Raw genomic sequence first — 26,779 nt, 5'->3', positions numbered from 1 at the left:
AAATCCAGCAGTACAGTATCTAATGTTCAATCCCAATTTCTATGACTTTTGAGTTTTAAAGTGCCCTGAGAATTTCTGGCATCTTTCAACTCAAAATCACATTGGAAGTGGTGTGTATCTGACTCAAATCAATATTGTTTTTTGCTTAGTCAGCAATGGAATTTTGGATCAAGCTTTAGAGCACACACAACATTTGCAAGATCCATTCATTAATCTTTTCATTACTACTTTCCCAGAGGTTTTCTAGAGCAATGCTGAGTTTTAAGATGGAGAGAATCAAATGAAGTAATAGGTAAAAGTTATTTCAAGTGTAGTGGCCTGTGTGGTAGAAAGCATGGAAATGCTCATGAGAGAAGGAAATTAAATTAACCTATGGCTTGAACCACAGATGTATTGACCAGTGAAAACCATGAGCAGAATATAAATCAAGCAGTGCTAACCATAAGGTTACAACATCTGGCTTATGAAGTCACTTATCTACAGAGCATTAGAAGCTGGAATGATATAGCAGACAAAATATCATATAGTTTTCCTAGCACTTACATTTTCTTTAACCATCCACTTTTCACTGCTATTTAAAGACACTGTGCTAGCTGACCTTTGATTTGGCCTTTGCGTTGTTATTCTCAAGGTCAGTCATGGGAACACCCTGTCACTCAAATCTCTCCACAAAATTTGGTGACAAACATATTTGTAGTCAATCTCCACAACTCATAAAACTCGGCACTGGCTTAAAATAAATAAAGATTGATTTATATAGATTAATTGTATGCTGAAAATACTTCCTTCAGGTCTATCTTCAACTGTGAATTCGTTCTGTGTCTTTGTGATGAATTTTCTAGAGATTAATTTATTTTGTGAGTTTTATTGCTTAAAATCCACATGTATTTTCCAAGGTTGTTTGTTGGTGTTTTTTTTTAACTTTCCCAGTGGATATAAACAAATTGACATGCTTTGAAATTTTATTTTAGGAATTTAGGAATCTCATTTAAATGAGATTTCTGTGTTATAGCTATGTAACCTAAGTTCTGCTTGTGCTACATACTGAAAGATAGACATGTTGCCTGTGTGATGCAGCTCTTCAGTGGTTTCATTAAGTCTCCACAGAAGACTGTTTTTCTCCATGAAGGTACAGGGAGCCCTGAGGATGATGAGGAAAAATACCTCAGCCGGCACTGGTGGAGAAAGCCATAAAATGCTGTTCCACTGGTGCACTGGTGAGAGGTGTCCTCAGGGCCTGCAGCTAGGCTGAAGGAGGGACAGTGCCTGCAGCCTTTGTCTGTCTCTGTTTCCCTATGGCTGTGAAGTGCTGCAAGATGCACTTGATAGTTTCCCCACTGCACTCAAGGAATCCACAGATTGTTTGGTTCATGATAGATGCTTTAGAGAAGGTAAAAAAGGTCCCTGCATATGTGGTACCTTGGCATGATCCACATAGGCAGCTAAAATTCAGGCCTGTGTGAAGACTGTCTGTTGTAAAATGGAAAGCACATGACAGAATCATTCTCATGACTGTAACAAGGGGAGCCAGTGTGTTAAGAAAGAAACACATAGCTGCAGGCTAGATGAATTAATTTTTCTAGGACTGTGTGTGTCACAGCCTTGATAAAACTCAGTTCTCTTTGTACACTTCAAGCTGCTGTGTTTGGGTAATATTACAAGATATCTAAATGTTTTAAGCTTTCTTATGGCTCTCTTTCTGGCAGACTTCTTTGATATTGTTTTATCTACTATTGTTTCAGAAAGGCAAGACTCCTACAGTCCATCTCCTCCTCCCTTACTTCTCCACATATATCTTTTTCCAGAACTCCACATTATGGTCAAAATAAACTTGCAGTTTCTCTTCTCAAAGATACAGGATAGCTGAAGTGAAAAGATGGGTAGCAAAACCCATCACAGTTTACTTCCGCTAGCATTAGAAGTACACATTGATGGACAAAACATTTCCACATTCAGTCTCCTGCTTCAGTTTCCTCTTTACTTTGGATGGTTTCTGTCCTTGGATCAGTGTTTTCTGTCCATGACATTTCTCTAGTTTCAGGTCTGAATGACTGAGTTTTTCTCAGTCCTGTCTGCTCCCTCTTTCTTTCCTCTCAACTGATCTCAGAGGCAACAACCTTTCCTATACTTCTGGTGATCTTTAGATAAGGTGTATCAGGTGATCTGTTTCTTGGTAACTAATCTGTAGTTCAATTACTATCTTTCCTGGGAGTCAGACTTGAAATAATAATTTGCTCTGGATACTTGCCATCTTTTATCAAAGTCTGTTCCATTAAAATGGAGGATCATCAAAGTGTAATGGCTCACTATTTTTAACCACGAGCCAGGTGCAAGCTACTTTTCTGTCACCTACTCTGGGGTTTATGTCAACATGGAACCGAAGAATCAGAAGGAGCTGAGTATGCCACATTACTGCTGGAACTTGCATCCTGACAGACGTCCACAAGAAATATTCTAGTGTCAAGAAGAAATGATAGCTAGAGAAATTCCCTAAACTGTCTCAATCTGAAGTGCTGTTTAACCATATGTCTTGTTATAATTAGCACTGGTAGGATGCATATATTCCAGATCTAAGTTGATAAAATATATTCATTTTGATAGGATGATTTTAGAGAAATCTAAAATATTTTCTGCCTGTGTGTGGAATGCAATTGTCATTGCCAGCAATCTGAAGTCAGTATCTTTAAGATGCAAGCAAAGATGCAGAAAATAGTGCCTAACTTCACTGAACACAGTGATCTCCCATGGCTTCACCATGTCCTCATGCCAGCAGTCTGCAGGATTCTGTCTAGCTGAATGTCCATCAGCCAAGAACAGGTCCAGTTGCCTTCTACTGTCAATGTGAGAGATCCTGTCTGTTGCAGAGCTGATTATCTCTCACTTCACAGGAACATGCCTATTCCTTATTTATCAGTGATATGAAACCCTACATTTCAAGCTAAAATTACTTTTGGGTGTGATAGGAACAGAGTCCAAATTAAGTAATGAATTACCTAATCTTTATAAATGCCTTGCACTTGAAAGCATACAGAGCATGGATCCAAGCTGGATGGGCAGTCTACGGACTCAGGGACTGCAATTCACATCTTTTTTCACAGACAAGATATGGAAGGAATGAACTTTAGAAATTCTAGTTCAGCAGATCTAAGTCCTGAAAAATATTTCATCTGGGATTATAGTGGAAATATATTGAGTGAAGAGACCAGTTAATTGTTATCACTGTCATTCTTATGTAAGAAGGGCCTTTGGCTGCTTATGTGAATAGAATTAGAACATAAATTCTTGAGAACTTTAACACATGCTACCTGAATATCCATCTGCTTAGCTTATGAAGAAAAAAGGGGTTCATTAATGTAGTATTGAATAAATTAGTCATTCTGCTACATGTGTTGAAATGTGTTACAATATTTAACACAGCTTCCTTTTTTTTGAAAACATTGCATCTGAAAAAGCCTGCTGTAGTCTCCATATGAAAACTAAACAGCAAATTGGATCTGCATGTAACGAAAGAAATTCATGTTTTGAAGTTGCAGAATGGTGGCTGACCACTCGTACACATGGGCTGACTCGAAATGTTGCTTAGAAACACCACGTTATCAAAGAGAACCCAACATCAGGTTGGAGTGTTTCCCAGACAGCCGGTTAGTGGTGATAATTTGCAATGGAAAATTCTAATATCTGTTCCAACAATTCTTTATTTTCTAGATCTTCTTACTTTTCCCTCTTCAGATTATTTGTCATTTCACTTTACAGTTTTCTTCCAAACTCTTATCTGTAAAATAGCATAGAGGTATGTGAACTATGTTTTTGGATTTGTAGGTGCTTCAGCAAGTATTAAGAAAATGTTGTTCAGCAGAGTCAAATATATGGAAAATCCATATTGAAGGAACTGCAGTTTAAATTAATATTATTAACATGAGGACTGATTTAGCTAGATTAAAATGTATTGTTTTCTCTGTATGACTTAATAGTACCCACTCATCATGGACTTTTTCTTTCTAAAGATCACAGAAGATTTTACAAATTCTGTACAAATACAGGAATTAGCTATCAAGAAGTTGCAGTCACCTCCTGGGTAAAACAAGAGGATGATTTTAAATTTTCAAACAGAAAGCAGGACAACTAAAGGACATTTTTCTTGTCCTGTGCAAGCAGAAATATTTAACAAAATCCCCTCATAACAGTCTGCTGTCTGCTCCTCTGGTCCATGCCAGGACCCACAGCATCTGTCACTCCAACCAGCACAGCTGGAGTTAGGAAGAAACAGGTCACACTGGGACATACAAAGGTAACCTCCAAGCAAGTTGGGTCCTAGACTGTTTACATTTTACACACATTTGCAAGTTGAATATATATGGTTTTGTATATAAACATATATTGAACCCTATGTATTGTAGAAGAGATTTCTCCCCAGCCCCCTTAGAAGAATGCCTTCTAACCCAAAGCTGAGCCTTTTTGTTGACCCAGGGACAGGAGTGCCATCTACTGAGTCTGCCACATGAGTTCACACCTTGTCTGCCAGGGTTTCCTTGAAGGTCCTCAGGGGAAGTTTCCAACCAGAGCACAGCAACTTCTCTTTTGCTTAGGAACAAACCTTTTTATTAAGCATGCACTGATGCACTGTGAGTTGTTGGATTTCCCCATCAGCCCTTCTTATTCCCAACCCCAAATCTCTTGTAGTTCTTTCACTACATTTTTTTTGTTGTTGTTTCTTCAGGGATTTTTGTTTGTTTGTTTGTTTGGTTGGTTGGTTGGTTGGTTTGGTTTGGTTTGTTTTTTTAAATTCAAAGTGAAATATCCAAAGTCGTGCCATAATATTCAAGCTGCTTCCCTGATCAAAAGAGGTGGCAAGAGTCAACGATTTTTTTGCTTCTATCTTAAAATAGGACAGTTCTCTTCCTTGAAGCCACCATTGAATCATGTGCAGACAGACATCAGCCCTCATCTACCCCTTCATTTGCATTTCAAGCTTGTTCTGAAGAGCAAAATAGTTTAGGTTTTATGGGTAAATAGAAATGTAGAGAATGGCAGGAGCGTGTGCATGGTAAGTTTAATGAACTACACATTGTGTTTTCAAGGCCACACAGGGGTGTGCATCTCCCCATCACTATAAGACTACTGCCAGTTTCAGTGTAGTAAGCATGAACTGAAATGTTTGGGTTACTTACAATATAAATGTCCCCTGCCAGAGATATCCTTCATGTGGGAAGGTGAAAACGAGTTGTGAAAACAGAGTGTAGAAAATGTAGATGACAACAGAATATGAGTGAGATAAATGCCACAGTAAAATAGTAGAAAAATGCAGATCCACATTTAAGATTTGTGTTTACTCTAGAGTACTAAAATGCAATTCTTACAGTCTATACCATAGATTAAGGTATGTCAATGTTCGCAAAGTATGGGGAAGTGAGTCACCTGAAGGAAAATAACAAAAAAGGTGTGTTTCTGCACAGTGCAGGAGCCCACACCTCTTTCCACACAGTTCTTACTTTGTCTCCAGTATCCAAATGCTGAGTTCCAATATCACAGAGGAAAATTAGTGTCTCTTAGTCCTTTTGTTGCTCTTATTGCCTCCAAAGCTCTTATAACCCCCTATGGTTACTGCAGCATGAGCAGTCACTGCTCTGGGACCGCATCCTGTCCTTGTGGTGCTCAGCTGTAGGTTGAAGAGCAATGCTGGCATCACACAGCCATTGCTGACCATCAGCCAGGCTGGATCTGCTCCTGTAGATGCCACAGAATGAGTTGGAGATTGCAATAGTGATGATAATTTTTCTTTTATCAAAGAAAACAACTGGGTGATATCTGAGTGGAGAAGATTTCATGGGAGCTCACACTCCCAATCATGGTGCATGTAGGGTTGAATTGGCAGGGTCCAGGATAGCCTCACAATTGTGTGTAGGGCAGCAAAGTCAGCACTGTGTTGATCTGGGATTAGCAGGCATGTAAATTAGTGCCATCTTGCTTCTGTTTTGTTTCTTTCAGATGAACCATGGATCCCTTCACAGTGCTGTGCTGAACTAAAGGAAATTTCAGCTTAGAGCAGTATTAGTTCAGGCAACTTTGTTCTGGCTTGATGGTATGATGTAACTGTGTCTTTTGTCTTATTAAAGAGAGGTTATCCTGTCAGGAAAGAAAAATCATCGTACGTGCTTTAGATTGCTGTTGATCCAGCTCAGACTCTGGCTCTTACCACTTACTTCAAGGCATTTCCATTGGATTTGAAACTTCAAGTTAAAGCAAAACAAACCCCACACATTTAAAATAATGCACAAAAGCAGGGGGATAATTGAGATCTATGTACAGGAAGATGCCAAACAGAGATAAAGAAACAAGAGGTAATACTGATGATGGCCTTGTTCACAAGAAATAGTATGGATGACTCAGTCCTGAGCATGGGAATGCAGTGACTGGGAATGTGACAGCTACAGCTCTGCACTTACCATGGCTCTGGCCCCATCCGCTGGCTTTAAATAGCAGCCTGTCTCTGCTGCAGATTGATTGGTCTCTGATAAGGGTTAAGGAGAGCATTGCTGTTAACGAGAATCAGGGTTTAGGCATTTCTGGTTTTTAAAAGGATAATCTTAATTACTGTTTTATGCTTTTTAGCACATTGTGGCATATACTTGACTTCGGAGAAGCAAAGCCCCTTGCACAACATCACCACAGCATTTTTAGAGGGTTTGATTTCTTCTGTCAACCTACACTTATATATGCATACACAAGGAAATAAAAATATATGTTAATATACAGGGATATGGATACACACACACACATATACATATGTGCATTTTTTGGAATGTAGTTTTGTTCATGAAGGTTTTCCATTGGCTTCAACAGGGGAGGTTAAGGATTCCTTTTGAAACTTAAATTCTGTGTGTTCTAATTATGCTCAAGGTTTTGTGCATCAGATATAATTATGTCCATAAGTTCACATTCAAATTTAGTCAGGTATGGACTAAAAGCTCCTTGTACTGACAGAAAAAAAAGTGCTCAAGGAATAGTTAAGATATTTCAATACTTGGGGTTGTGACATATTAAAAAAAGTGCGTGGGGTTTTCTTTTTGGGAAAAGTTTATTTCTTGCGATATTTGCCAACCTAGGGACTTTGTGTTGTGTACAATCCTACCAGTTTTTACATTAATGGAATACACATTATTTTAAATACATCTTTGATCGGAAGCAGGCAACATTTCTCTTTAACCCTCCATGTTTTTTTCAATGCATTCAGAGGTTTTTTGCTGCAAGGGTTTAATCTAAACAATAATGGTACATTTTCAAGTAAGTAATTGAAAAAAGTATATCTTCTCTTTAAAAGCTCAAGCATTGGTGAAGTTCTTAGTAATGCAAAAACCTTCTTCCTAGTACTTTCAATTCTGTTCCAAAAATTTCTGCATCTCCTGTGAGCTTGTTCATGAACCATTGAAAGAACACATCATTCTAAGAATAATTATTTTTGGAGCAATTTACAAATAATTTAAGATGTACAAGATATTATATAGATTAACATAATTGTTTAAGTACTTTAAATTACTTCCATCTCACATAATTTTAATTTTACAATTCCAGTGCTAGACTAGCACGTGGTTCTTTCAGGACATCGCTAGGTGGTGCTGTTATATACATAGTCTACCCAGTTATTTTTCTGTTTGAGCAAATGTTCAGTTTTGAGAAGAAATGTACAAGGTTTGATACATTATTAGAGGGACTTATAGGAGCAAAAGAACGATTTGCTCAATGCTGCTCTGATACTCTAAAGTTTTCAGACAGAATTGCTTACTGCCAACCAGGCTTTGGTGATGGTGAAAGAACTCTTGAAGAATAGATGTACAGTAGCTATATTCAATTCAGCCTCTACCCTTTCAGTGTTCATGCATGCATGGAAGTAAATGTGCAAGCTACAATATTCCCGGATTGTCCCTGACTTTTAAAATTCTTATTCACTAGGAAACTGACCTATAAAGCTTAAGACACTACTGCTTAGAAAAGAGAAACATCAGTATCACAGTGAGACACTGATGGCCTTTCTTCTTAAACTGAGTGACATAATGTAGACATACTCACTTCAAGTGCACCTGGACTATACACATCAGCAAAAGATATATTTCTCTGAGTGGATATCAATTTAGCACACAGGAAATGGCTGTCATGTCCAGCTACCTTTCTTTTCCCCAGAAGAGTAGCTGGGGAGAGAACTAGAGCCCTGGTTTCAGTTCAGGCACTGGCTTGTGCTGCTGCAGGGCCTTCAGGTAGAAGTAGATTGCAAGAATAGCCCAAAGCTGAGTGGTTGGATGGAATGAGAGTGGAAGTGCTTAGGGACATGATTTAGTGGTGGTCTTGGCAGTGGTAGGTTTACGGTTGGACTCATTTAAGATCTTTTCCAACCTAAATGTTTGTATGATTCTATGAGAGAGGACATTTTCCTCCAAAAGTTCGATTTAGCTCAGTCTTGGTGAAACTACATATTCCTTTGCTCTGCAGTGCTCTTGTTAAATGTGTATGATATTTACACAGAAAATAATAATTTAATGTAGTGCTTGCTTACCTGTTTGGCTCAAAGGAATAATGTTGATACTGTGAATTTGCCAAAGATCACATTGGTAACCAGTTTAGTTCCATTTGATAGTATTATTAATTGTAATTTATCTGTGGGACATGTGAGACAGAGGAAGAATTTTAGCATCGTGAATACGACAAGGAAACACCATTTTTAAGTTTATGTATGTAACTTTAATTCAGTCTCTTTCCATACATTAATAATGACAACTGGTAACACTGGTGACTAGAAACCAATTGCCTCTCTTACAAAGTTCCAAATTTTCAAATAGTAATTGTGTTTCTGGTATTAAAAAATTTCAGAAGATTATAGAATATGTGTTTACAAATGAAACATGCATCCATATCAACAGAATTTTTTTTCCAAAATTTATATGGTATGATGGACCATGTTTAATTAAAGAGTATTTGTGTCTTTTATTTTAAAAAAAGCAAAACATTGCCACCTCTTCTCTTAAACAAGTACGTAATTTAGTTTTTTAAATTTTTTGCTTCAGAATCACTGTTTTATTTACTGAATCAGACAGGGTATGGATTTTCTTGAAGATTGTTGGTAAAGAACATTTTCTGAGAGACTTTGTCTTATAATTGTGCACAGACAAAAAGCCAAGGGGTGGCAGGAAAGACAAATAGCCTTCTGGCACAAGGGATGCAACACCATGCTATTTTACCCTGTGATTACCGTTCTCCATCAGAGATCTTTTGTAACTAAGCAAACATTATTTAAACCTACAGTTCTACTGTTGGCCACTAAGTGTGTCTTCCTTATTCATAGGGAGTTTAACAGAAGATGTTTTTACAGGTTTACAGATATGTCAACCAGTAACATATACAACTAATACTAATTGTTGCTGTGTTTGAATACATGAAGATCTCTAAAACTTCTATTATTCTAAGACATTTGATTCTAGATGTCTCAAATTAGGACCTTCAGTTGGCAAAATCTTCTCAATAGAGAATTTTAGCTTTAATATCTTATTTATTCCTAACTTGAAAAAGAAAAACAGCAACAACCATGTTTGCCCCCTCCCTGGAGGTGTTCAAGGACAGGCTGGATGGGGCTCTGAGCAACCTGTTCTAGTGGGAAGTGTCTCTGCTCATAGCAGGGAGTTTGGAACCTGATGATCTTTAATGTCCCTTCTAACCTTAACTCTTCTGTGATTGTATGATTCTATGTTCTAATGAGGTGCCAGACAGGTATATTAATTCATGTTTAGGAATAATTCAGTTACTGTGATGACCAGCTGGACATAATGCCGAGAAGAAAATTAATAATGCTATACACAGAACATGACTTTATACCATCACATATTAAGTGAAGAAGGCAAGGAGAATGAGAAGAACGAGTTAAGGTCCTGTGCTAAAAGAGGAGGTGGTGCAGTAATACCATCTTGCACTGCCTCCTGATGCCTCCCAAAGGAGAATTAGGGTTTGATGGACAATGCCCATTTTGTGGTATGCTATTTTTTTGAGTGGTAGGTTGTGTAATACTGATGTCTTTTGTATACATTTGAATGTATTAATTAAGCAAATATGATTTTAAAACTACATTACAGTGTACATGTGTGTTCAGCCAGATGTGTCCATCTACATTACACAATGCAATCTACATTCAGAATTTCATTTTCTTAATGAGTACAGAGAAGATCTAAACATAAAACATAAATCAGGAAATAGTACTGTTTAATGTTTTTATCTAAAATCTAACTCCATAACAAATACTTTCTGTTCATAAAAAAATTTCTAAGAGAAAGAGTTGTCAGTGTTTGTATGACAAAAAATTAGAATCTTCACATTAACAAGGAAAAAGCCCAGCCCCCTTTCTTTGAAATGAGGAGGAAAAAAAACCTCAGCTGTTCGAGATCCTGAGTTTTCCAGTTTATTGAAGCAAAGAAAAAAAATTCAGACATGACCCTTTTCCCCACACACCTTATTCATTTTTTTTTTCCAGATGCTTCTAATGGAGAGGAAAAATGTAGTTATCTAGCTCAGTGAAATGTGGCTGGATGGTTCCAGATTTTCCTTATTTCTGCCCTTTTATTCCGATAACACTTGCAGATTCATTTGTATTTCACACAGGCCCCAGAGACCTGTAACAACGATATGACTGTATATTGTTCAGCTGATGGAATTTTTTTGTATGAGATGCCTTGTTTGCCCTGCACAAAGTGAACTCTGTTCAAACAAATGTGTATATTAAAGTTTTTAAGCCACACCATGAGTGGTAACAATTTGGACAGAGACCAGCAACTTGAATGAATGCTTAAAATTTCTTGCTTGTCATTGCTATTGTTATTCAAGACCACATTTCCAGAGGTTGGCACTTATTAGTCAAAATATTAAGGACTACATTGTGTTGTCAGGAGTAACTTTAATCTGTCATAGGGGTAGGCTTATGGGGCACTACTCTTCAGAGAGACAGTTGTAAGGTGTTACGTCTGTCTCCTGATTTGTACTAACTTCTAGTAGTAGTAATTGATTGCTGGTCTTTTTATACATGGGTAACTGTACACATATGGTTAGCTGTTCTGGCATACAAGTGAAAAATGGATCCACTGCATGTCTGTATGCTCCACAAAGGGAATATGGAGTGTAGTCATGTTACAAAATACTCTGCATCTGGAGTTAAGGCAATAGTTGCTCACAAAGGGGTGCAAGCCACACAATAGGCTACTTTTCAGTAATTACTCTTGAGTTATTTAGGCCCCAAGTGCATATAAAATGAATTAAAAGAAATAAATTTGAGTTGAAGGTATTATATCCCTCTCCTCTTAATTTCTGTGGAAACCTTTAAAAAATCCCAACACCCTGCTGTTTTGGAGAAACAAACCTAACAGCACTGAGCTAATATACATGAACCAGAAAGAGAGATTAGTTGTTTTGAGTTCAGTCACAGGCTGAAAGCTCTACACAAAATGGATGAAAATAGACCCCAAAAGAATATAACTGAGAAATGTGCAAGATTCCAAAATGCTTTCCTATTGTGGCTTTAATAGGTAAGGTTTTTTTTCTTTCTTTTTATTTAGGAAATCTTGATTTTCATCATTCTCTAAAAGATGTCAAACACAAAGAAATATGTGCTTATTTTTTTTGCCTACTGCCTTACTTCTTACATCACATAATCTATCTCAAGCCTGTAGTTTTCATTTTGATTATGAACCACTTGGGGCAAGGACTTTGATTCTTAATCATCAGTAAAATGTACAGTGCTATGTAGGTAATACACATTTAGAAAAAGATTTTGTCAACTGCATTTGCTTGCTGGAGTGTCACACTGGAATAATAATATGCTTCTGGATGAGGAATTATAAAATTATAGCTAGATTTATATAGCTAGACTATACTTCACTGTACATCTGAAGCAGACATATCTGACACCACTGCTGCAAAGGAGACACTTGAAAGTGCTGCCTGACTGGTCAAAATGAACTGGCACAGTCTCAGAGTATGGCTTTGATATGTGTCTGTGTGTGTGTGTGGACCTTGGTGTACAAGCCTGCTCAGCATGATAGTCTGGACAACATGCTCAAGACTTGCACTGTGCAGCAAGTCCAGATCAGTTCCCTTAAGGCCTGGAAGCCAAGTTAGTTTTTTTTTCCTTTTCTGTAATTTACCAGTGGTGAAGCTGCAGGGGTATATATGCCAGAAGGTATAGCTCTTTCTAGGATCCCTCCCAAATGGTCTCACAGGTGGTCCCAAACTGAAAGGAGACATTCTCATTCCTGATGGATCACATCTCTACACCTGCAGCAAACTTTGTCTTGTCCTACATGTATTTTTGAGCTGCATTTCTGTGCCTTCTTCTGTGCAGCCTGTTGCAGTCAGAAAGCCGTTTGCTTCTGAGACACGTATTTTAATACTAAAAGCTACTTTTTCACAAACCTGCAATAAATGACCAGAAATGGATGAAACCTGTATTTTTTTATGAATGTCTGTTCAAGTTAATACAAGATTTTCTAGGGAGGTATTTAACTTTATTCAACTGTACAGTGAGCACTGTATTTTTATATTCATAATATAAAATTTCATAGCAATGAAAATCTATGGTATTTGTTCTCACTAGAGCCCTAATTTGGTATGCATATGACCTTATTACTTTGAATGATGATACATACAGGGTAAAGCAAGTACCTCTGTCACACGCTGACATTTGCCATGGTCCTGATGCCCGAAATGGCCAGCTCATTCTGCTGGCCAGCTTAAGAGGGAAGGCCCATTTTAACTTTTGCATTTTTCATTTATTTTGCACTGATTCTTACCTGAAGGTAAATTCTTTACTTAGGCTGCAGTTGTGGTCAGCCAATTTGTGAAGCGGAGGAAGAAAACTCCTTTTGTTTCTCCACAGGCCTGTTAAAGATTTTGCTGTGGAACACTGAAAACAATTGAGTTATTGTGGACTTTAGTGAATGCCACTTAACAGCTTTGAAAGTTTTGCTGTCTTTCCTCATTCTAGCTATAGGGCCTCCATAAAAAAAATTGCTTGCATGAGAACTCCCTGCAAAAACTAGGTTCATCTCATCTCAGTTAGGGTTTTATTTCCAGCAAAGAAGTCAGCTTAGTTTTGTAACTCCGCAGTTCTTCTGAGGGGAAATTAAGTTGAAAATGTGGATGAATGGATTCTGGATCCATCCATGGAACTGCACTGAGTTTTGTATTAGGATTTTGAATCAAGGTAAAAAGACAGAGATATATATTTTCACAAATAAGGCTCAAGAGTAGCTCCTGGGAATGTTTCTACTCTTTTCCTCTTCCTATGCAAGCGTTAGGGGGTCTCGAATATGTTTTTGAATAGCAGATAGGTGCCCATGTTTTCTCCTCTGAAGTGACTACTCAATATAAAAGATTATAAAAATTATCACTATCATTTATCCAATGAGGTGTATCTTGCAGGGCAATCATTACATATACGGCCCATGCAAATTGACTAATCTGCAGCCTGTGCTGGCTTTGGACAGGGTTAGGACAGTGTGGGATTTTGTTCTCTGTATTCCATTGGAGCCCTGGAGATCAGTGTTCAGAGACACCTACATGGATTTACATGGAGCTGGATGAGCTCCAGGTCTGGACAGGCTTACATATTTAGTTTCAATACTATCTTTTCCACAGCTGATAGCAGAAGTGGTTTAGATATACAAGAGGCTTTAACACCCATGGAGCTGGGGAGCTCCATAAGGCACCTAAATGACAGGTTTTCTAGGTGAAGTTCCAGTACTGAGAAGTGGGAAACACTGCTTTCCATGGTGTAATGCATAACAACTGTGAGCCTTTATCCATTTACAGTGCTCCTCTGTACAGTATTGTGATTTCACAGAATATGCTAGAAGTTTAGGGTTAGGAAAATAATAACACTGAAATAACTTTGATCAGGACAAATCTAAAGGCAAATCTTATGATTAAAAAAGGACTTTCAAAGCTCATAGTTAATGGTTTTATTTGAATTAGAATCCCATAAGATTTTGTGTGGGGGTGTTTATGTACATTAAATATGATTGATGGCTGATATTCAACAGATTATAAAAGTGTACAAGCTTCTTTGAGCACTTAAAACAGAAATATGAATTCTAGCACTAGAGAGTGGATGGATTTCATCAGTGTGGGAATTGTGCTTTTTATTACTGCTTATACAGACAGGGCACTTCATGCTGTTGGCGATGAGACACTTGCCTTAAAACTTCCATGGCAAGTCTCTTTTCTTACAAACAGAAAAATGGCACATTCCAGGACTGGCCTGTGACTAAGGATGTCTTTGTTTCCCAGAGCAAACTGACCAAAACATCCCGTATGTGCTTGTATACATGAAGCCTCTTTGTTTCCTAAGAAATTAAACAGCTTCAGAGTACCAAGCCAGGTACCAGAACTCAGTTATCCATGCTGTCAAATTTTTAGGCTAGTCATTTGCCTGAACTAACTGGCACTCTCCTAGACAATTTCCAGACAGCAGGGGTAGCTGACTTTACCCAGAGAGCACTTCAGATGCAACCACCTTGCTTTGGAAGTTAAGAGAGCTGGACACAGAACATTCCAGGTTTGTTTGGGTATCTTTGATTTTGCAGAGATGTCAGCTGAGCTAATGAGTAGAATTTCCTCCTGTGTTGAAACTGTACTTGGATGCCTTGATGCAGCTTGATATGCCTGAGAGATCACATCTCCTGACATGCATCCTACACTATGGCTTTTACTTCGAAGAAAAGACTGGACGAACTGTACATAAAGAGGCAATTAGAGGTGCCTGAGGTAACCTCAACAGTGAGTGATAAATCTACCTCACTTAGTATCCTAAATTATGAGGCTATATAGTGGTGTTTATACAGAACTGAGCACAGGTTATGTCTTTTTTGTTTGTTTGTTTTGTTTTGCTGGGGTTTTTTTTGTGGCATTTCCAGTCTTTTTGCACCTGGTGTTGTCTTACATATGCATATATTAATGACATTTAGTTATGTCTATATTCATACTTTAACAACTCCCTCATGACTCTTGTCAAAAGATTGCTTTTGCACTGTTTCTACTTAAGGAATTACCTGGCACACAGCAGTTTGATAGGAAGGCTTCATTGACTTTCTAGAGGGCACTTTCCAGAGAATTTTATTCCTATTACATGAAAGATACCATATGCAAGAAGTCATGGTTGTATTCCTCCTGCTGTGGTGCTTTTCGTGTTGTTTTTTTTTTTTGGGGGGGGGTTGTTGTTTTTCTCTTTTTTTTTTTTTTTTTTTTTTTTTAAATCAACTGTAACTTCTAACTGATTATGAGTAAAAGCTTAATGAGTCTGGCATATTGACTCTGATGTCTTTGAAATTATCTGATGCTCACAGGACATCCTCAAATGAAATTCTGCCTATGGAAACATTCAGATTTTGGACAATGTGTTAAAAAGGCCGAGGGGCTGGATTCGGATCTGGATGTTTTGCTTGTTCTACCCCATGTAATGTGCAAATCAAAGCCTGAAGTCCAAATGCCTTCATATTTTGTCAGAATACAAAGTGGGTCCTGAACTTTGCTGTTTGGACCAATCTCTAGTTAAGAACACAGTTTATTCAGGGAATGTTTTGTATGAAATCACTCTTGGAATATGACAAAAAATCAGAGGAAAATTATATTATTTCAGTTACAAACTGGGCAAGAAATAAATCGTTCCTGACCTGTTTCTATTAAGGAGCTCAAACTTGATTAATTCTTGGCCTGGATTTTCTCTTACCTCCAGCAATTACATGCCACTATTACAGTGATTATTTTATAAAAGCTAATAAACACTATCTGGAGTTAATATTTGCTCCCAAGGAAAGTCTGCCAAAAGCTTAGAAGAAGTTTACAGAAGATTTTGCCCATTAGGTTTGTGTACAACATTTGAAATGCCAAAATCCTTTTAGCATCATTAATCACAAAAATGCAATGTAAAAACAGTTGTACCTAATAAAGCTGTAATCTGATACAAAAATAGGCAAACCCTCAGGAATTTAACACAATAGGCCAAACATTGTCCATTCCAAATGAGTTCCAGTAATGCCACTATTGACTCGGCTTTGAATAGCCTTCTGCTCTTTTAAAACAAATATATATAGATAAAATAGGATTTTATTTTCTGCAGGACAAATGCAGCTGTTATTAATAAATCCTTTCACAAAGGATACCCGATAATGAAGTCCAGGAAAGCTACTTTGTCCAATGTCTTGGATGTACGCTTGCCACAACATCTTCCTTGTCCTCTAAGCTTACCGCTTGTTCTGTTTTGATGTCACTGGGGCTTGGGCTGCCTCTGACTCATGAGTTGCTCATGTGTAGGGTTCACTAGGGGCTGAGTCTGCCTGGCCATGGGGAAAAAAGAACCACTTCTCTCAATTTTTGACCACAGTATAGAGCAAGTGTTGTGGGGGACTGACAGTTGTCATGCTACAGTGCTGCCAGAGAAGGGAGCTGGGGCAGTGGTGCAAGGGAGATGGGTTGTATAGGAGCAGATGTACTGTCTCCCTGAAGTTTGATCCCTGCATAGTCCCTCCAAAAAAACTGGAGCTCTGAATGTCAGAGGGGAAGTGACATTTTAGCCAAGAAGGCAACACTCCCTTGCATCCTACTATACTCACCTATTCTGTGGCCATCTCAGCTTAACTGTATATTGCCTGCAGTGATCCTTTATTATGATGTAACCTATTTTCCAGCTTTACATAGACTTGTCTATTAAACTAAACACAAGAATGAAAGCAGTGCAAGTTTATTCTAGCCAAGAAATGGGTCAAGCTCTTAAGCAAAAAGTTGGAAGGACATTTACGAAATGTATATAAAACATCAGTTCAGCAGTAGAATGCACGCATAAGATCTGTTCTTACTTGTTTAGTTCCCCTCATCTTAAACAGTGTCTCAACAGTCCACTGCTCACCTCGTGGTCTTAATGCTGGACCTTTTCAGGATCTAGGTTTGAAGATACTGCAGAAGCCTGATGGGCTTCCCTTCTGAGTTCATCCTTCCCTTTCTTGGTGACAGTCTTTTTGCGATTTTCTTCCTACCCCTCTCTGCTTTTGAAATTAAGTTTCCTTGGATAGAGAGCAACATATTTTGATAACACAGATTTTTTCTTAGCCAATGGCAACATAGTTTTGACAGCTCATAAGCCAAGTTTGGTTTAAGAGTTATTTTGACTTGGCTATCTTTCATTCTCAGATTCTGACTCCCTACTTCTCACCTTCTCCAAGTCTGCTGCTGAAGCCTTAATTAGCTCATTTTTCTCTGGTGGGGATAGTTTAAAAACTGTCTTCACAACATTCCATGAGTTAGATATGACAAAAATTATTACTTTTGCAATACTGCTGTCATTCCCACAGTTCTGATATTGGAGACCACATGCAGTACATTAATAACATGGATGATAGGCTGTTAACAATGTGCATTGTCCAAGCTGATTTCTTCCATACCTTTTTTTCTGTCATTAGGATTTCATGTATTTTCAAGAGATATGGGAATACTGGATCCCCTTTCTTCTGATACTAATAACAAGAAATCAGGAGCAATGTTGTATTGCCAGGTTTTTCTTGCATGAAGAAGGAAGTGAAAACCTCTTGTGTGGGTGGGGAAAAGGCTGATACAGGCAGCTACAACTCTCATTCTTTTCCTTTTGCAGTCACAGTTGGACATACCCATTCTGAGGAGCTTTATGCCTTTCCTCTCCTGATAAATATGAGAAAATTGATGCATGGGAAAATGGGACTTGATGATAGCTTGACACTTTCACACCTTGAAAATCAAATTTGGTTTTGTCAGAGGCGCAGGTTATGAATATGCTGATGAAACATATCCCACACAGAACACATCATAACTTAGTAAAGAGGCTTTATATTTGTCTACTACAAGTTATTCCTTCATTCAGCCCGCACTGAGTTGCTTCAAAGAGTTTTATAATAAGGCTGTGACCACATCATAAGGACAGCATGGAGCAGATGATTTGACATGTGAGAACATGAGAACACCTAAAACGTCCTGCCATGTTGCTGGCCCCGAGACAGCAGTAACTTACAGTATTGACACTTGTGTCTCCTACACACTCTATCAGCAAATCATCAATTGCTTGCTAGCAACAGGTCTTTATTTGCAGCTTTGTGGTTATGATGAAATCTTTAGCCTACTTGATGTGCACACAGTTATCTCCATTACTTGTTCAGCTGCAAACACTATCCAGTAGTCACCAGTAACTGACGTTCACCAGTGGTTACGTAAATTTAGCTGCCAACAACAATCAAAAGGAACTGATAGAAAGCTACTACATTAAAATTCCTCCCTTTCTAGCATTTAACATTCTTCTGTGGAGTTGGATTTTGGTCTGGAATGGTGCAGTAATGTGAGTTGATAGCAAGCTGGGAATGAGCCAAAAAGTGAGTGCTTAACCCAGAACCAGCACCTCTGGGAGTAAAGACTTGAAGAATCAGATGTTTGCATTTACATTGCTTCCAACTTCATACTGGGGGAGGGAGAGAGATGATGGAAACCATCACTAAGTTCAATTTTAATTTCTTCTTTAACATTTCTTTTTCCACACTTTATCCAGTAGGGAATTTCACACAAAACCTAGGACCATGTTCTTAGTCTCACAAGTTGTAGACTAAGAAATTAATGAAATGCAGCTCTAATTTCAGAAATATCAGTTCATTTGAGGTCTGTCTGGCAGGGACAATGAAGCTAGGAAGCTACAACTGGAACGAACCTGGAACAGACAACAATGATACTCTTTGTTTTCTGTGTGTAAGACTTGAGATTTCAGGGCTGCCAAATTTCATGCATTCCCACATCTTAGCTAAGTGTCACACACTCAGCCAGGCTTCAAGGATTCATCATGTTGGTTGTCAGGAAATTGTGTGGTTCTTGCCCAGTCTTATCTGAGATAAGGTCTCTAGCACGTTTTTAATAGCCTCAATCCCTTAAGGCATTATTTTATCTGAGATTTTACTCTCCACATTGTAGGCAACCTACACCTTGTATCATACACCTTGTATCCTCACTGAGAAATACTTCTTCTACCTCCATAATTTAAACCAGAAACCATTTGATACGGAAAGGACATGCTTGCTTTTAGTGCATGAAAACATAATAGAGGAACAATATTATTGTTTTACATAATACATTTCTCTATTTGAATCTCTTGTTCTGTGCAGTTCTGTGGATGAAGAAATATTGCCCCATTTGTTGTTTGTATTGTTGTGGCACATAAGAGTGACAGTTCTTGACTCCATTATGCTTCACTGCACAGAGAGAATAGGAAGATCTCTTTCTCCAAGAACTTGCAATTGGAATACAAGGCAAGAGCCAATGGGTGGATACAGATGGAGAAGCCTGGAGAAATAAGAATGAAACACTGATTGACATCATGGTGAAAAGAAGGGAATATCACGGTTTACCCAGTGCTTAATTGCAGTCAAGTCTTTGGTTTCAAGGAAATTAAGGAAGTAATTTTTGAATGTTTACTGTGAGACCCTTTCAGGTTAAATAGCAGTACAAATCATGTATCAGAACACTTTTGTAATCCCATCATTGACCTTAAGACTGTTTGTCTAACATGGTTAAAAGAACTACTCAGCACTTTCTGAAATCCATGGTGTAGCAAAGAAGAAACTGCTTTTAGAAGTGGTGTAGTTGAATGAATGAAAGAGAGTGTTTACATTGCCCACTTGTAGCACAGCCTTCAGAGGCACTCTGTACAGTCAAAGAACAAAGGAAAGCTTCTCCAGGGAGGAAGAACACCCATGTTGAATGTGCAAAACCAAGCTGAAGTAGAAAACATGAGTAACCCTTCTAAGAACAGTATTGACAAATACTGAAATCATCCACGTATTTCCCTTTCAAATCCTTCTAGGAATATCTCACCAGAATTTCTGTAATCTGTTCAACGTATAAAAACAGCATAAATTAATAGGAACATCTAAATAGAATTAGATTATTTAGCTTACCAGGAATATATTAAAGTGATTCCATATGATTTTTGGCAAAAATTTTAGCAAAGATGTTATTCTACTTACGTTGTTTCTGTTCATAGTGGTTTCTTTAGGTTATATCTAGGCCTGCTTTCTGCTGCCTTCTTTCAGACATCTATTTTAGCTGATTTAAATGTGAAGAAGGAAAAAACCCAAACCATAGAAATTCCTACATAAACCCCCTTGTTTTTGAAAAACAAGGTGTTCTGTATAGTTTAATTTAATGTTTGTGAGGTTTTCTTTGGCATGATGCTCACATGTGGGTTTCATATGGTGTATCACAGCAGTTTAGTTTACAAATGCTCTGGTTGGGTTATAATCAGTTATAAAAATTCTAAGAAAGTGATGGAAAAGAGCAAGTTTGCAATCTTGAGAGAAGTAAGCAACAAAGATGTACTTCAGAAGAGATAAGGTTGCATATCTGGAACATACACACTGTGAAAAGACCTTAGACAGTAATTTCACTTCTGCCAATACTTGCTCATTTCACTTCTTTGTCTTTTGGTGTCCCTCAGTGGAAGTATCAGGTCACATCTCATACATCACACTTTTGAAATTTGTATATATGCTGTCAGCTCCTTTTTCCATCCAAGAGCTTGGTAATCATGTTTCACTGAAGATGTGAGGGCTTGTTTTCATGATAGCGTCCAAGCCATACCTTGTTTAATATATGGCCTTTTGTATATCAAAAAGGCAGTTTACACAGTTGTGTAGCAAAGACCATATTTTCTTACATTTAAGAACAAAGACATGTCAGGCTTTATTGAGCACATCACTAACTATATAACTAGCATTCTAGCATTAAACACTCTATTTGAAACTGTTGCTGTGTATTTTGTGTGTGATTATCACCCCTAGATCTGCATCCTATAAAAAGATATTTCTGTTTGCTTAATTATAAAGCTCTTTATGAACAGGCTCATCTGTAAATAGCTTGGTGCAGCTGAAATAGAAATATAATTATAACGAAGGCAGATGTTTCTAAGATACTTCTCATGAAACTTGTTCTGAATATACAAAGGAGGAAGGGTTTTATAACTGGTGGAGTGTAGGCCAAACGGGCCTAATAATCTAAATGTGATGGGGGTTTACCTTGGGGGCAAAATCTAAATAGTGATAATAAACACGGTAACAACAAGAACAACAATAATAATCTTTCAAAAAACATATACAACTGCCCTTTCCCTTGCTAAACATCTTTCTTCCTGAACACTGAAGGGACAAAGAAATAACTTGTGTAACTTCTCTCTAAGGATTTTTTTTGCCAGAAAATGCTGGACCTTCCTTCTGCAATATTTTGTTAGGAACTAATGAAACTCTTATGGAGCGACAAAGTTGAGGGCCATTTGTATACAAATATAACACTTGTTTGCCTCATTGTCTCTGCAGGTGGTCTCAAACATTTAAAACCTGTCAGTGAGATAAGATAATAGCATTTAAAATATTTTAATGTTCAAACCCTTATAAAACCACTGAATCCTATTTCCAATGGAATTATACTCTTTAGAAAAGATCATCTTTCAGTCAAACTATGGGCTTCCTTTGCCCTCCCTTCCTTTCATCACTAGCAGTAATCACTAGGATGTGCTACCACAACTGACTGATACCTGTTGCTCCAAGCCTGCAGTCCTCACTGCAGGGGATCTGCTGTCCTGATCAGCTCCCATTTGTCCCATCTTTAGTGACTCATCAGCAGAGCCAGTTGCTGTCCCAGTCATTTTCTGCTAAGACAGGCCAGACAGATGCAGTTGTCTGGCAGGCTTGTGAATTGGAAACAGACAGTTCAGTCCAGGATGAACTCCTACAAACTATGTTATGCTGTGGAATAGCATCCTTAAGTCAGCACAATTTTATTTCACTCACAGCATGGGCACAGGAGAGCCAATGCTCAGTGCTGCTGGGCTGCCTGTCTTCCTCTTCATCACCTCAATCCGTGTTACTGAATGAAGGAGTACAGAACTGGGCTGCTTTAAAATGGGAAGAGGGTGAAGCAAAAGGTTAAGGTTAATTTTAACAGAGGCAGTAACAATACTGATATCCCTGTTTTTAATATTTTTCAAGCATAAACGTAGGCTTCTTAATAAAGTTTACAGAAATGGAGTATGGGTATTGGTACCATGAGACGACAGGAATTTGTTTTAAAAGGAACCCAGTGATTTTAAAGGATTGCAGATCAGGTTTTGAATGTGACTTTGGGTAGCCTGTAGAAATTTCTCCCCTTTGGTGGCAAAGTCCTTTGCAGGCAATGTATCCTTGAGCGTAAATGAGCTGAATCCATTCAGAGTGATACCTCTTGAGAAGCAAAGAGCTGCATTTCCTTCTCTCCCTTGTGCTGAACAACTTCACCATGTCAATGTCAGGTACACTCACCATGCCCTTACCTGGCTTCAGCCGTTATCTTTGAACCGTTCATTGTCAGTGTTCAGGGCTTCAGAAGAAGCTTTCATTACTTGTGTATATCAAACATATTTCAGTTTAAGAACACATCATAGTTCTCACTTCAAAAGTTAGATCCCAAGTTGCTCCTCTGCAGAACAAACACTGGACAAGATTTTCTAGCCTGAGTAATTTTGCTCTGTACTTATGATATTCTTTAATACCGAAGAAAGACAAATTACCCAAGGGTTTCTCTTTTAAGATACTACACCATTTAGATGCACACAAGTCTATGGGATTGGATGGGCTACCTCCAAGGGTGCTGAAAGAGTTGGCAGACGTGATTCATTATTTACCTGAAGTCCTGGCTAACTGGGGAGGTCCCAATGGACTGGAGGGTAGCAAATGTAAAACCCATCTATAAGAAAGGCAGAAAGGAGGATCTGGAAAACTATAGACCTGTCAGTCTGACCTTGGTACCAGGGAAGATCATGGAGCAGATAATTTTGAGTGTTATTAGAAGACATCTAGAGGATAACGAGGGGATCAGGCCCAGTCAGCATGGGCTTATGAAAGGCAAGTCTTGCCTGATGAACTTGATCTCCTTTTATAACCTGATGACCCAACTGTTGGACAAGCAAAAGGCTGTGGATATTGTCTATCTGGACCTCCAAAAAGCATTTGACATGGTTCCCCATAGGACTTTCACAAAAAACCTGGCTGCTCACGGCCTGGATGTGCATACATTCTGTTGGATCAAGTACTGGCTGGACAGTAAGGCCCAAAGAGTGGTGGTCAACGGAGTCAAATCCAGCTGGTCACAAGAGGTGCTCCTCAGGGCTCAGGGTTGGGACCATTTCTGTTTAACATCTTTATTGATGATCTTGATAAGGACGTAGAGTGTATTATCAGTACGTTTGCAGATGACACCAAGCTAGGTGGGAGTGTTGATCTGCATGAGCACAGGGAGGCTCTACAGAGAGACTTGGATAGATTGGATTGTTATGCTAATGTTAATGGTATGAGCTTCAGCAAGGCCAAGTGCTGGGTCCTGCACTTGGGCCACAACAACCCTATGCAACGCTACAGGCTTGGGGAAGTGTGTCTGGAAAGCTGTCTGGCAGAAAAGGACCTGGGGGTTCTAATTGACAAGCAGCTGAATATGAGACAAGCAGTGTGCCCAGGTGGCCAAGAAAGCCAATGGCATCCTGGCTTGTATTAGAAATAGTGTGACCAGCAGAAATAGAGAGGTGATTGTCCCCCTGTACTCAGCACTGGTAAGGGAACACCTGGAGTATTGCATCCAGTTTTTGGCACCTCAATTCAAGAGAGATATTGAGGTGCTGGAGCAAGTACAGAGGAGGGCAATGAAGCTGGTGAAGGGCCTAGAGAATAAATCTTATGAAGAACGCTTGAAGGAGCTAGGAATGTTTAGTTTGAGAAAGAGGAGACTGAGGGGACACCTCATCAGCCTCTACAACTACCTGAAAGGTCATTCTAGAGAGGTTAGTGCTGGCCTCTTTTCACAGGTAATTAGCAACAGAACAAGAGGAAATGTCTTCAAGCTGCAACAGGGTAGATTTAGACTGGACATTAGGAAAAAAAATTCACAGAAAGAGTGGTTAGACACTGGAATAGGCTGCCCAGGGAGGTGGTTGAGTCACCATCACTGGATGTGTTTAAGGGTCGTTTAGATGTGGTATTGGTGGATATGGTTTAGGAACTTTGTAGAGTAGGGATGATGGTTGGACTTGGTGATCCCAAGGGTCTTTTCCAACCTGAATAGTTCTATGATTCTATGATTCTATGATTGGGAACTGAGGCAGGGATGTATGATTTACTTGAGATCTCTCTTCTTCTTTCTTACACGCACATAGATACACACAAAAACTCTGAAGGACAAAGAGAAGTTTTTTAACATTTGACTCTTGTGCAAAAATTCATTTTTCTACATGTGCTCTACATTTTTGAACTACAGTTCTCCTCAGATTCCCATATCTATAAAAATGCTTTCCACAGTACTGCTGCTAATAGAATCTGCCGATCTGTGACAGATATTTAACCTACCAGCTGTAAGGAATACCTGTAGCATATTTTTGCATTTTCAGTCTTTTTCTCCTGAGAAGAACTTCTACTTGAAATTGTATCCTCTTTATACAATGAAGGTGGTAAAGGCTACCCTGCCCACAAACTAAATGAAGCCGTTTAATGGCTAGCCCTTGTCCTTCTTAGGGAATAAGATAGAAAACATTGTATTTTAATCTGGACATACATGAAAAGTGTCTGAAAGTCTCTTTTGCTGAAAGATAAATATTATCTGGTTTTCATATTTCCCCATAATTGCCCCTCTTAATTGACACTAAGGCATTGCTGCCTTCATTAGGCCTTTCACTTAGTTTCTCAATTGAGAAGTTGACTTAGTTGACTCAATTTAGCTAAACTTCTGATGTATATAAAGTCTAGATGATGGCTTAGATGTGCTTGTAAGACTGTGGACTGATTCACTATTCCTTTATCCAAACAGGTATTGCTGGTGCAAATAGTTCCTGCTGTGGACTGTACATTGCAGTAAATCCTCACATACCCATCTGGGGACCAGCCATAGGTGGTACTAGTGATTACTTAGATAATTCATGTGCTTAAGGATCATGACATGCATGTGGAATGAGAAGAAACATGGTAGGACAGCTGATAAAACTATCCAAGTGCCTTTAACAGTGTATGCAGGTCAATAAGGAAATTGTGAATAGAGGTGAAGTAGCCCCAGTACTGAAAACCTGAAGACCATGCTATATTGACTGCTCATTTACTTTGGGTACGGCTGACTTAGACTATTATCAAAAGCAGATACTATCTCCCTGTAGTCAATACAGATTATTTGAGTCAGAGGAGTGGTGATCTGAGCAACACATTTTGTCTTGTTTTGTTTCTTCTATCTCCCTCTAAATAAATAACTGAACAGTTTAAAAGACTATAGCAAATTATGTACAATGAGCTCTTTAGCAGTTCTGGAGACACCAACTCATGTCAAATCCTAACTCACTGTGATTTGTGGATATTTTAATGTATGTTCAGTAGATATCTAAATAAATAGTGGGGTTGTTCCCCCGATACATTTAGTAGCTTTGTTTGAAAAATTTGTGGGTTTTTTCCTTGACTCGTAATAATCTGTATGCAAAAAAAATCCAAACCCAACATTAAACTCTGTGGACCCTCTGGATTCTCTGTATGCTAGTGTTTCTTTGCATTGGTTTTACAATGTGAAGTGGACACAAATTAAGAAGGATTTGAAAGATGCTTAGAATGGGATAAAGAAGCCCAAAGGTAATTAAATTAGGCTTATGTTTTGGGGTCAACTCTTAAGTAAAGTGAAGGGATCTTCAGTTTTCTGTGCAGTGTGTCCCTTCACTTCCCATACATAAAAGAAAGCCCTAAGTATATCCATTGCCTTATACAATATGTGCATATTATTGCTATATTTCATTCATTTACGCATTTATATAATCTTCTAATACTAACATTATATATTGCTTATGTGCTATTTAATTATTATAATATTGATATAGTGTTATACAATATACTATGCATTACAGAATATAATTATATAATATTCCAGCTGCTAATAAATCTACATAGAATCCTATTTTTACCACTGTAAATCTACTGCAGCAGAAAGGTTTGTCTGAAATCTGGCTGAAAATTTATATCCTGTTAAGAAAACTGTTTCAACAAGGACTCTGTAAGTTACAATTGTAAATTTTTGCACTTGTAGGACACTTCAAGGAGATAGGATCTGGCCCACAGCCTTTAGTGGTAATGGGCAGAGCAGCTGGAAAAGGGACAAATCAAAGAGGTTTTACAGTGTGGGATCAGGAGGATTGCAACAGCTGGGGAGGGTCAGGCAGGTTATGACATTTGGGGGAACTGCTGGGTAGGGAGCTTTCTGGTGAGGAAGGAAGAGAGTTATGGCAGCTGGAACTGAGTTGGCATTGAGACTTATGATCGGGAGGAATTGGGAACAATATAGCATCTGGAAGCTGATCAGGCAAGGGGGCTCATATCATCTGGGGGATCAAGAAGTACACAACAGCTGGGAAGGGTCAAGCAAATACCCAACACACATGGAAGTGAACAGCAGGGCCTGGTGCCACATACAGCTTCTCACATTGCTTTTTTTATGTATTGCTGCTCTCTACCTTTCCCTTAACTCATGTTCAAGATGTGTCTTTATGCAAAAGCACAGAGGCAGAAATAAACAATATGAATTTCTACCAAGAAAAATAAGTGGATAGCCCTTCCCAGCCACAAGGTGGCTAGATAAAATCTGTGTAATTCTACTTACTGACTAGTGAAAGATTTCCTTCTCCAACTTTATTGTATCCACTGACATACTGGCT

The 26,779-nt window shown here is 38.5% G+C and overlaps 1 long non-coding RNA gene across 1 annotated transcript in view; it reads left to right on the top strand.

The window, feature by feature from the left end:
• Nucleotides 1-25,395, top strand: part of LOC127382621 (uncharacterized) — a 60,492-nt gene extending 35,097 nt beyond the window's left edge. The window contains exon 3 of the long non-coding RNA XR_007889006.1: nucleotides 24,907-25,395. This is a non-coding gene — a long non-coding RNA (uncharacterized LOC127382621). The remainder of the gene's footprint in view (nucleotides 1-24,906) is intronic.
• The last annotated feature ends 1,384 nt before the right edge of the window (nucleotides 25,396-26,779 follow it).

This window comes from Apus apus, chromosome 3 (assembly GCF_020740795.1).
Source record: "Apus apus isolate bApuApu2 chromosome 3, bApuApu2.pri.cur, whole genome shotgun sequence".
NCBI classification, from domain to species: Eukaryota; Metazoa; Chordata; class Aves; order Apodiformes; family Apodidae; genus Apus; species Apus apus.
The sequence above is the reverse complement of the archived record's forward strand: the minus strand, read 5'-3'. Positions and strand labels throughout refer to the sequence as shown.